Raw genomic sequence first — 9,307 nt, forward strand, 5'->3', positions numbered from 1 at the left:
GCAAGGTGTTGACGTTGCCTTTGGCGGGCTCTCTTCGAGAGAGTCACCACGCCCCCTGCGGCAGAAGGGTTGGTCAGAGCAGATCTGCCTTGGTTGGGAATTGGAGGAATCTCACCCGATGCGACTTTGGCATCAAACGGGGCGAGATCTTCGTTGGTGTTTTCGACGTCTTCATACCAACGAGTTTTTCTCCTGGAGGAGAGCTTCTTAGACTTGCGGGGGGAGGTTGATCCAGACGAGGACGACAAGTACTCCTCGAACTTTTGTTGGTCGAATTCATACTCGACCTCCTCCTCGACCGGGATCAAGATCCGCGGCTGCGACGCAACGATCTCGGCAGCGAGATCGGTGGCTCCCACTGTGGTCGCCAGATTGTTCGCGGGAAAAATCGTGTCTTTCTTCATTGTTGTTTCGCCAAGGAAATAGTAGCCTTTAATTCTCGGGATCAAAGGCCAAGCTTTGATCCGGAGTATGATCTACGTAGATCTGAGATCCGGTCCTCTCGAACTCTTGCCTTATTTGGCGTTGACGATCGCCAAGCACCGGATCTGGATGAGCAAGTCTTCGAAGTCCTAAAGCTTAAATCTTTTTCAGATCTGAGTCTTCAATCCAGCAGGGCTTCGCCTCCAAAAAATCCAACCTTTGAACAAATGAACCACCTCTCCTATTTATAGCCTCTCTTCACTGTGCCCGGGCACAGATCTGGCCGGCCACCTATAGGTGGCTCGGCTCTTGGCTGAGCCACCTAAAGGTGGCTCGGTTTTGGCCGAGTCCCCTAGGTGTTGGGTTTTCCGTCATTTTCCGTTTTCGGTTCTATCCGTGATCCAGTTCTGTGGTTGATTTATCCGGACTTGACTCGTTGACCTGATTTGGCAGTAAATCTGATCCCTGATTTGGCAGTAAATCCACTTCTGAGTTCGAGTCCAAAACTGATCTTGATTCGATCGTGATTCGTCCGAGTCTCCCCTTTGATGGATGACTCGTTGACTCTTCAGTGGATGTATTCCGTTGCTTGCGTGCGATTCGTTAACCTCGTCGCCTCGTTAATCCGCTTCGTTGCGTGCCACTTGGCTTCGGCGTTGTGGACTAACGCTCGTGTTTGGATATGTCGCCCGATGGTTCGTCGGTCTGTACCGAGCTGTGCTAAGGGTCCTATAAGCAATTTTATACGCCTACAAAGCCCTTTTCTGACATCCTCATATTGAGCCAATTGGGCTTTCTTCTGATCCAACTCAACCTCTAATTGAGTAATGGCTTCTTCAGTGGCACGAATGTCAGAAGCAACACCTTTGATATTAGCATATGCTTGAGAGTGCTGCTTCCTTAAGATCGTTATGCGGGACTTTTTATCAGACAAGTCCTTGCGAAGGATCTCTCGATGATGCATCTTCGAGATTGTAGCCAAGGAGAGAGCCGGCTCCACTTCAGAATCCAGATTGGTGTGCTGTAGCTCCTTGAAAGCTGTCAACTCTGCTTCCAAGAGGATGACACTCCCCTTACAATGCTCAGTCCAGGACACATCACCCTTATCCTTGGTCCTATCTAAACACTTGGTCATGATAGGTTTACAATCCTCAAAGGAAGCACCCCCAAGGCTGACGAGATCAATAGTCATCTGTATCCAGTATTCCAATTCCTCAATTAATTTCTTCAGAGCTCTCGAGTGTGGAGGAGGAATGGTTGGATAGATTGGACCCGTATATTCATCCTGAGCAGGTGGAAGAGCAACCTCGGAAGGATGGCCTTCATATGTGCTTTGGTCCCGAGTAAGAGGAAGAGAAGGTGGAAGAGCAACCTCGGAAGGATGGCCTTCATATGTGCTTTGGTCCCGAGTAAGAGGAAGAGAAGCGGATTCAGAACCCTCAATGGGCGATCCTTCATATGTGCTTTGGTCCCGAGTAAGAGGAAGAGAAGCGGATTCAGAACCCTCAATGGGCGATACCACTTCAGCTCCAGCATCCTCAGGAATAGAAGGGATCGATTGGGGCATTTCGTCCTCTCCATCAGTTAAACGTGCAACAGGCGCAGACTTCATCGCATCCCCCATTAACTTGGCCCTTTTGGAATTTTTGGCCATGACAGGTATTCATTTACGAATTCTCCTGTCGTACTCGCCTTCCTCGGTGCAGAAAGAGCCTTCTTACCTGATCTCAAAGAATGAGGTTCAGGAACAGGCGCTTCTGCAGGAATCTCCTCAGCTGTCTTTTTTTCGGGAGAATCAGCAATTGGTGTTCCCTCTTCGGTCCCCATAGGAACCTCTTCCTCAGAAGGTTTTGTGGTGGGCAAATCCCTAAGGGCTTCAACGGCTCCGGCAGCTTCCCGTTCACAGGATAGGTATTCTTCTATCCCCGGTAGACGAGTCTTCGTAGAACCGCTCCTAGAACAATATAATTCCCGAATCTCATTTATACAGGAAGTGTAAATATCATATCCCGGGATTTGAGAAGCCTCATCAAATCAGTTGCGAAAATCTGCAACGGTAGAACAGCCGGGCGGTGAATTAGGTAAAGTGAAGTGCGCGTGGGTCCCTCCGGCGGAGAAGAAGTACCATGTGCGAGCTCCTTCATACAAATTCCCAATTTGAGCCAACGTCGGGTTGGGATTGCCAACGTAAAGCTGGTCATATCCGAACTATCTAGCAAATCGAGAAGGCATGTAAGGCTCAATAATACACTTCTCTTTCATGCGATAGACCAGATAGCCCAACCTAAGCATGAGAAGCCATCTGAAGGTGCCTTCTTCTAAAGAGGACGAACCCTCAAAAAGCACGTCCATGAAGCGGGTGTTCTCCTCATCAGCTCCATCAAAATTAGGAGCGCAACAGAAAATCCGGTAATTGTCTTCCCGGGACAAAAGCTGTCGAGCCCTGACTATATAGGAATTAGTCCACGTGGTCGACTCCAATCTCTGTACAAAGGGAACATAAGCGTCATCGCCCTCAGATACTCCCGTCATCAATGAAGGGCAATGCAACACGAACCAGGCCACCAAATACGTGTATAGCACTGGCATACGTGGTTGAGAAGCCTTCCCAGCTTTCTTCCCAGCAGCCATAATTCCCGGGGCGCCAAGAAGTTCAGAGGTCAACATCCATAAGCCGCTCTGTATGCAGCTTACCATAGCAGTGAGGAGACTCACAGGTCTCCCATGCGCTAGCAAAACAGCTGGGTACACAACCTCAGTTAATATTGCCTCTACTGGTTTTAACGGTACTACACACCGCTTCAACCAAATCATGAAGAAGCCCGCAAGAAGAGCCGTGTCAGAAATAGGAACTGTGGCTTGGTGGTGGAAACTTTCAAATTCAACACCAGCCTAAAAATCATCCTCTGCATGCTCTGTCTTGTAAGTAGCGCTGGAAGCCTTAATTCGGGTTTTAGCGTCCTTAAGAGAAATGGTTGCAACACGAGATACAGCTACGTCTTTCCGGTTTAAGTTCTGAAAGAGGTATTCCGTCCACGCGGTATGCATAATGCCCCCTCCACGCATCCCAAAGACTTGAGCACATATATGGAAGTGGCACATCAACTCCCAGAAAGTAGCATAAACTTCTGGATGCGCCGCCCTCAACATGGAAAGCTCCTCGGTGGTAGGGATGAATTCTTTGTAGGGCATTCTACCAAACGGCAACCCCGACACTGCTTGCATCTCATGGAGAGCAAAACCTAACTCTCCTATAGGTGTGAAGAATGTGCAGCTGTCCGGGTTATATTTCTCCAACATAGCGAAGAAATTGTGATAACTCTGCACAACTCCCCGTCGAGTAGCTAGCACGGGAATCGTGAGGCCCGATTGAACGAGCGGTTCTTTAAGCTCCTCAAGAACAAAGTCAACCATATGGGTCCACCAGCCTCCTTCTCCGGAACAAACCCATCCTGGGGATCTGAACATCTGGGTAGAGAATTCACCCTGAGCTGCAATGAATTGGCGGATGAAGATATTCACTAGACGCGGCACTTCTGAAACGAGATCCTTCTTCTCAAATAAGTTGGGCCTCAACCCCTTGAGTTGTCCCCCGATCTGTGTACGAGCTCGCCGACCAAATCCAAGCGACACATTCTCTTTCTCCTTGACTATGTCAAAAGTCAAACCCCGGCGACAGCTCACATTCAAGAAATAGGAGAACGGATACATCCTCTTCATGCTTGGGAGGAAGAGGAAACGGTTATCGACTCTCCGCAGTAGCTTTGAGTCCTCCGCATGTATGAGATGGTCATCAATTGCTATACGATCTCCGAATATAAATGCTGGTTTGGGAAACTGAGCACGACCGATAGGGGTCTCCATGTCCAAGTCAGTGATTAAAATTCTGAGAGTAGAGCATCGGGGGAATTTAATCATGTCCGCTCTCTCCAAGTCAGGGAAAGTACACAGTGGAATTCTGCTCTGAAGACTAAAGACTTCATTCGCGTCAGGACCGCTAATATATCCAAAATGATGCTCTTGTGAAAGCGGCACGTTTGGAAGAAGCACTACACAATCAAAAGTAGAGATTAGCAGCTAAAAGCAAGCTATTGACATAAATACAGAATCTGAAACAAAAAGGCCAGCCTCATGTCAGAAATCTCAAACACGAGAGTCGAGCCTCGTGTCAGAAATCTCAAACGCGAGAGTCCAGCCTCGTGTCAGAAATCTCAAACGCGAGAGTCGAGCCTCGTGTCAGAAATCTCAAACGCGAGAGTCGAGCCTCGTGTCAGAAATCTTAAACGCGAGAGTCGAACCTCGTGTTGAAAAACTTAAACGCGAGAGTCGAGACCCACATGGAGTCCTAACTCCGCGTTTTCATTAAACAGAAATGAGTCATCTTCCTCGTTATCAAGAACCCATATAGGGTTTTCAAAGAACTTACCAAGACAAGTTGTTTTGGTCATCACTTACCACGACAGGGAGACCCCTGCGACGGCGACGGCGACGGCGACGATGACGTTCCCGCAGGAACAAGAACACCACCGACGTCCTCAGCCGACGGTGTTTCGGGTCGCTCCAGCAACTTTCTTGGAGCTAGGGCTCATTCTTCACAATGCCATCGATATAATCGGTCGGAGAAGGCGTCATCGGTCGAAGAAGATGAAGTTCGTCGGAGATCTCGTCGAAATCAAACGAGAGTTCTCGTTCTTGGAAATAGCCAAAAATGGAAAGAGTCGAATGACTCTTGACATGACCACTCAGGTCTATTTATAATAGCCGTTAAGCTGTTAAGATGGCACAGGATTCCAGGAGAATCCCAACCATTTTATCTTTTAAAACGCAATCTTTCGTGTTTTTAGATAAAGTCAGTTAAGACTTTAATCTCAACGCGAAGTTCACACCCGCGTTCAAACTCTAGGCTCAGACCAACGTTATGAAGGTTCTTAAGCTCGCGTTTCGTACCTCAAACGCAAGAGTCACCTTAGCGTTGTAATTTTTCCAAATGAAGAATTTACCCTTGATACTTATCCCCTAAGTTCATGGATTCTTTCAACAGAGTGCTTTTAAAACTCTGTATTTCCTTAACATAATCTAAATACTCATCAGGTTAATATTACACCTTAGATGATCATCACCCCCACAGAGATTGAATTTAGTTGTCATCACTACCAATATGACTACAATTCCTCTGTTAAGGTCCATTTATCGATTCTCGTCAATAGAACAATATATCTCCAAAATCATCCAAATCCTGGTTAATTCGTCAACTCTCCTCAGCAGAATATCAAATAACCAATTGACCTAATTCTTTTCAGTGGGATGATAAAATTCCCCGAATCTTGTTCAAATCACAAGTGATACAATTCATCGCCCTGATGATAAAACACTTAGCAGTTCTCCCCAGTGAGACGCTACAATTTTTTTCCTCACAGATGTCACGTTAAAAATCACACCTCTGACAAAACCAACTTATTGATTCTCGTCAATAGAGCGATAAGTCCACAAAATTGCCCTGATCGCAATATTTCCCATGTCACGTTAAAATTACACCTCTGACAAAATCAACTTATCGATTCTCGTCAATAGAGCGATAAGTCCTCAAAATTACCCTGATCGCAATATTTCTCCTGTCATGTTAAAAATCACACCTTTGACAAAATTAACTTATCGATTCTCGTCAATAGAGCGATAAGTCCGTAAAATTGCTCCAATCGCAACATTCTAATAGTCCAACCCTCATACTTGAACCTTTTTCCTCAGTGGATTAAACTCTTTCCTAAATTATCCCTAGGAAAATTTGTGAGTTTCACTCTATGAGGAAATTCATGCCAAATTAAAATTACACTTCTAGCATTTATAGTCTTCTTTCAGTGTTTAAAGCAAAAGCGTAGCACAGAAAGAATTCTATTAGTCAGCCCTATTTTGGGAGAATAATAAAGTGTTTATTCTCAGCAGTTAGAAATTTTCTGGAGTTACCTTAAAGGATAATAAGGAGAATTTTCTAAATCAGATCTATCACGGAAGTTTGTAATTTTGTTGCTTCGAGATTAAAACATGACACATGCAAGAAATAATGAGAAACTAATATCACTTTTTTATTCAGAAACCAAAAGGAAGTGATACAGAGCCGTTCTTAAGAAAAAGAATAATACAAGGTCAAGTCAAAAGAAGCAAGTTGAGCTTTGGCATCAGAGAGCTTTTCCTCATGGCAGCTCATCCTCAGTGGGTGCTACTTCAGCGGCTGCCTCCTTCTTCACTCTTTCAAGAGCCTGAGCTTATTTATGGTAATTCAAAAGAGTGTCCACGTTTTTGTCACCAAGTATATTAACAACGGCTTCTTTGCGAGAAAGTTAGGCCTTCAATCTCAGTACCTCCGCCTCAGCTTCGACAAGTTTTGTACGAATGAGGTCCAGAGAAGCAGTAGAGAGCTCCAGTTCTTTTTGTCTCAGATCGTTCTGCTCTCGCAAGTGCGTAACTTGAAGCTCTTTTTCAGCCAGACCCCGCTCAATTGCCTCACGGCGAGTCACTTCCTCAACTTGGAGGTCAGCAAAAGTAGACACGATCTGTGTCTGAATGTCTGCATGGCTGAGGGCTTCTAAGTGTTTGAGCTGGGCTTCTAAGTGAGAAATGGCTTCCGAACAACGTTCAAAGCATTGGGCATTGCCCACGCTTTTGACTCCATTTAAGCCTGCTTCTAAGAGAGACTTAAAAGAATCAAAGCGGCCTTGACCAGCCGTGACAACTTCAATCACCTTCCTCACGAGACTGTTCAAATAACTCAGGGAAATATGGAGGAAGTCAGGAGCGTCCGTTGGACTAGAAAAAGCAATGGAAGACGACTCGACGACCCTGGAAGTGGACGTATCAAAGTACGGACTAACAAGTGATCTGGGTGTAGAAGTCGCGGAAGCAACTGAAACATTCAATTGCGAAGGACTTGAAGTCAAAGCCATCATTGTCCTCGCCTGAGACGTGCTTGGTCCGGCCTCTGTTGGTGCAAGTGAAATCCTTATCAATGCTGTCGATAAAGCAATTGCCGTGGATGAACTGGGCAAAGGTTGCTCTTACAAAGGACTTGATACTTGCACAAGCTTGTTCGCGGGAAAAATCGTGTCTTTCTTCATTATTGATTCCATTGCACTCTTAAATAACAACTTTTTGAGTTACAAAGATCCGGTCTTTTTATAAGATCCGGTTACAATGAAAATCAAAGAAAATAAAATAAAGATTACAACTTTCTCCTTGTTTGTCGAACGAATAACGAGCTCCTGTTTTGCGGTCGCTCGCTTTATGGGTGGACCCCCGCGAGATCTAGATCCGGTCGGATCTATGTAGTACGATGGGTATTATTTCGCCAAGGAAATAATAGCCGAGGGTACTATTTTGCCAAGGAAATAGTAGCCTTTAATTCTCGGGATCAAAGACCAAGCTTTGATCCGGAGTACGCCTGCGTAGATCTGAGATCCGGTCCTCTCGAACTCTTGCCTTATTTGGCATTGACGATCGCCGAGCACCGGATCTAGATGAGCAAGTCCTCGAATTCCTAAAGCTTGAATCTTTTTTAGATCTGAGTCTTCAATCCAGCAGGGCTTCGCCTCCAAAAAATCCAACCCTTTCAAATGAACAACCCTTGGCCTATTTATAGGCACCCAGATCTGTGCCTAGGCACAGATCTGGGCTGAGGTGGCTCGGCCATTGTGGGTTCTTTGCCTACGCCGGGGTTTATCCGTGGACCACCGCGAGATCTAGATCCGGTCGGATCTATGTAGTACGATGGGTATTATTTCGCCAAGGAAATAATAGCCGAGGGTACTATTTTGCCAAGGAAATAGTAGCCTTTAATTCGGCATTGGGTTTCGTCGTTTTGTCCGGTCTCGTGGTTGATTCGGACTCTGATTTGTTGATCTGATTTGGTAGTAGATCTGATTCCTGATTAGGCCGTAAATCCACTTCTGAGTTCGAGTCCGAAACCGATCTTGATTCGATCGTGATTCGTCCGAGTCTGCCCTTGGTTGGATGACTCGTTGACTCTTCGAACACTTGGCTTGATTCCACACGCGAATGGATGTATTCCGTGCATAATTATGTACCAAAATTGCAAGTGCACAATTTATCAAGTTATAGTAATACTTTGGATATGATTGTCCCAACCTTCAGTCGGTGTAACGGGACCTTGGAATGGCTTCTGTTCTTGATTCCTTCAATCCTATAGGCTATTCGGTGCTTTGTCGAATGTCTGTAAGAGTTTCGGTGCTGCATTTATTGTCTGACCGTTGTCGGAATTTTGAATTTGAAGTCGATTCTTGATTTCTTGGCTTTTTTAGCTCGAATTGGTTGTTTCAACACGGAATTGACCATTGGTTGTTAGCGTTGCGACGCGTTGTCCGGCGTTGTGTTGTTGAGTTATCCTTAAGAATATTTATAAAAATATTCTCCAGGAACTTCTCAACCAAAAAATAGGGGATAGTTTATACTCATATACCTTATTGGAGTATTAAGAAGCAGTTTATACTCGTATACTTTTCGGAGTGGTGATTCTTTCATTGCAACGCATTGATTGGCGTTGACCTAGGGTTACGCGTTGACCGGCGTTGACCTTAGGGTTTTAAACATCGTACGCTGACTTTTTGATCGCAACGCATTGACTGGCGTTGACCTAGGGTTACGCATTGACCGGCATTGACCCTAGGGTTTCGAATGTCGTACGTTGACTTTTTGATCGCAACGCGTTGACTAGCGTTGACCTAGGATTACACGTTGATCGGCGTTGACCCTAGGGTTTCGAATTTCGTACGTTGACTTTTTGATCGCAACGCGTTGACTAGCGTTGACCTAGGGTTACGCGTTGACCGGCGTTGACCCTAGGGTTTCGAATGTCGTAGGATGCTCAAGTCACGAG

This window comes from Asparagus officinalis, chromosome 2, assembly GCF_001876935.1.
Source record: "Asparagus officinalis chromosome 2, Aspof.V1, whole genome shotgun sequence".
Taxonomy (NCBI): domain Eukaryota; kingdom Viridiplantae; phylum Streptophyta; class Magnoliopsida; order Asparagales; family Asparagaceae; genus Asparagus; species Asparagus officinalis.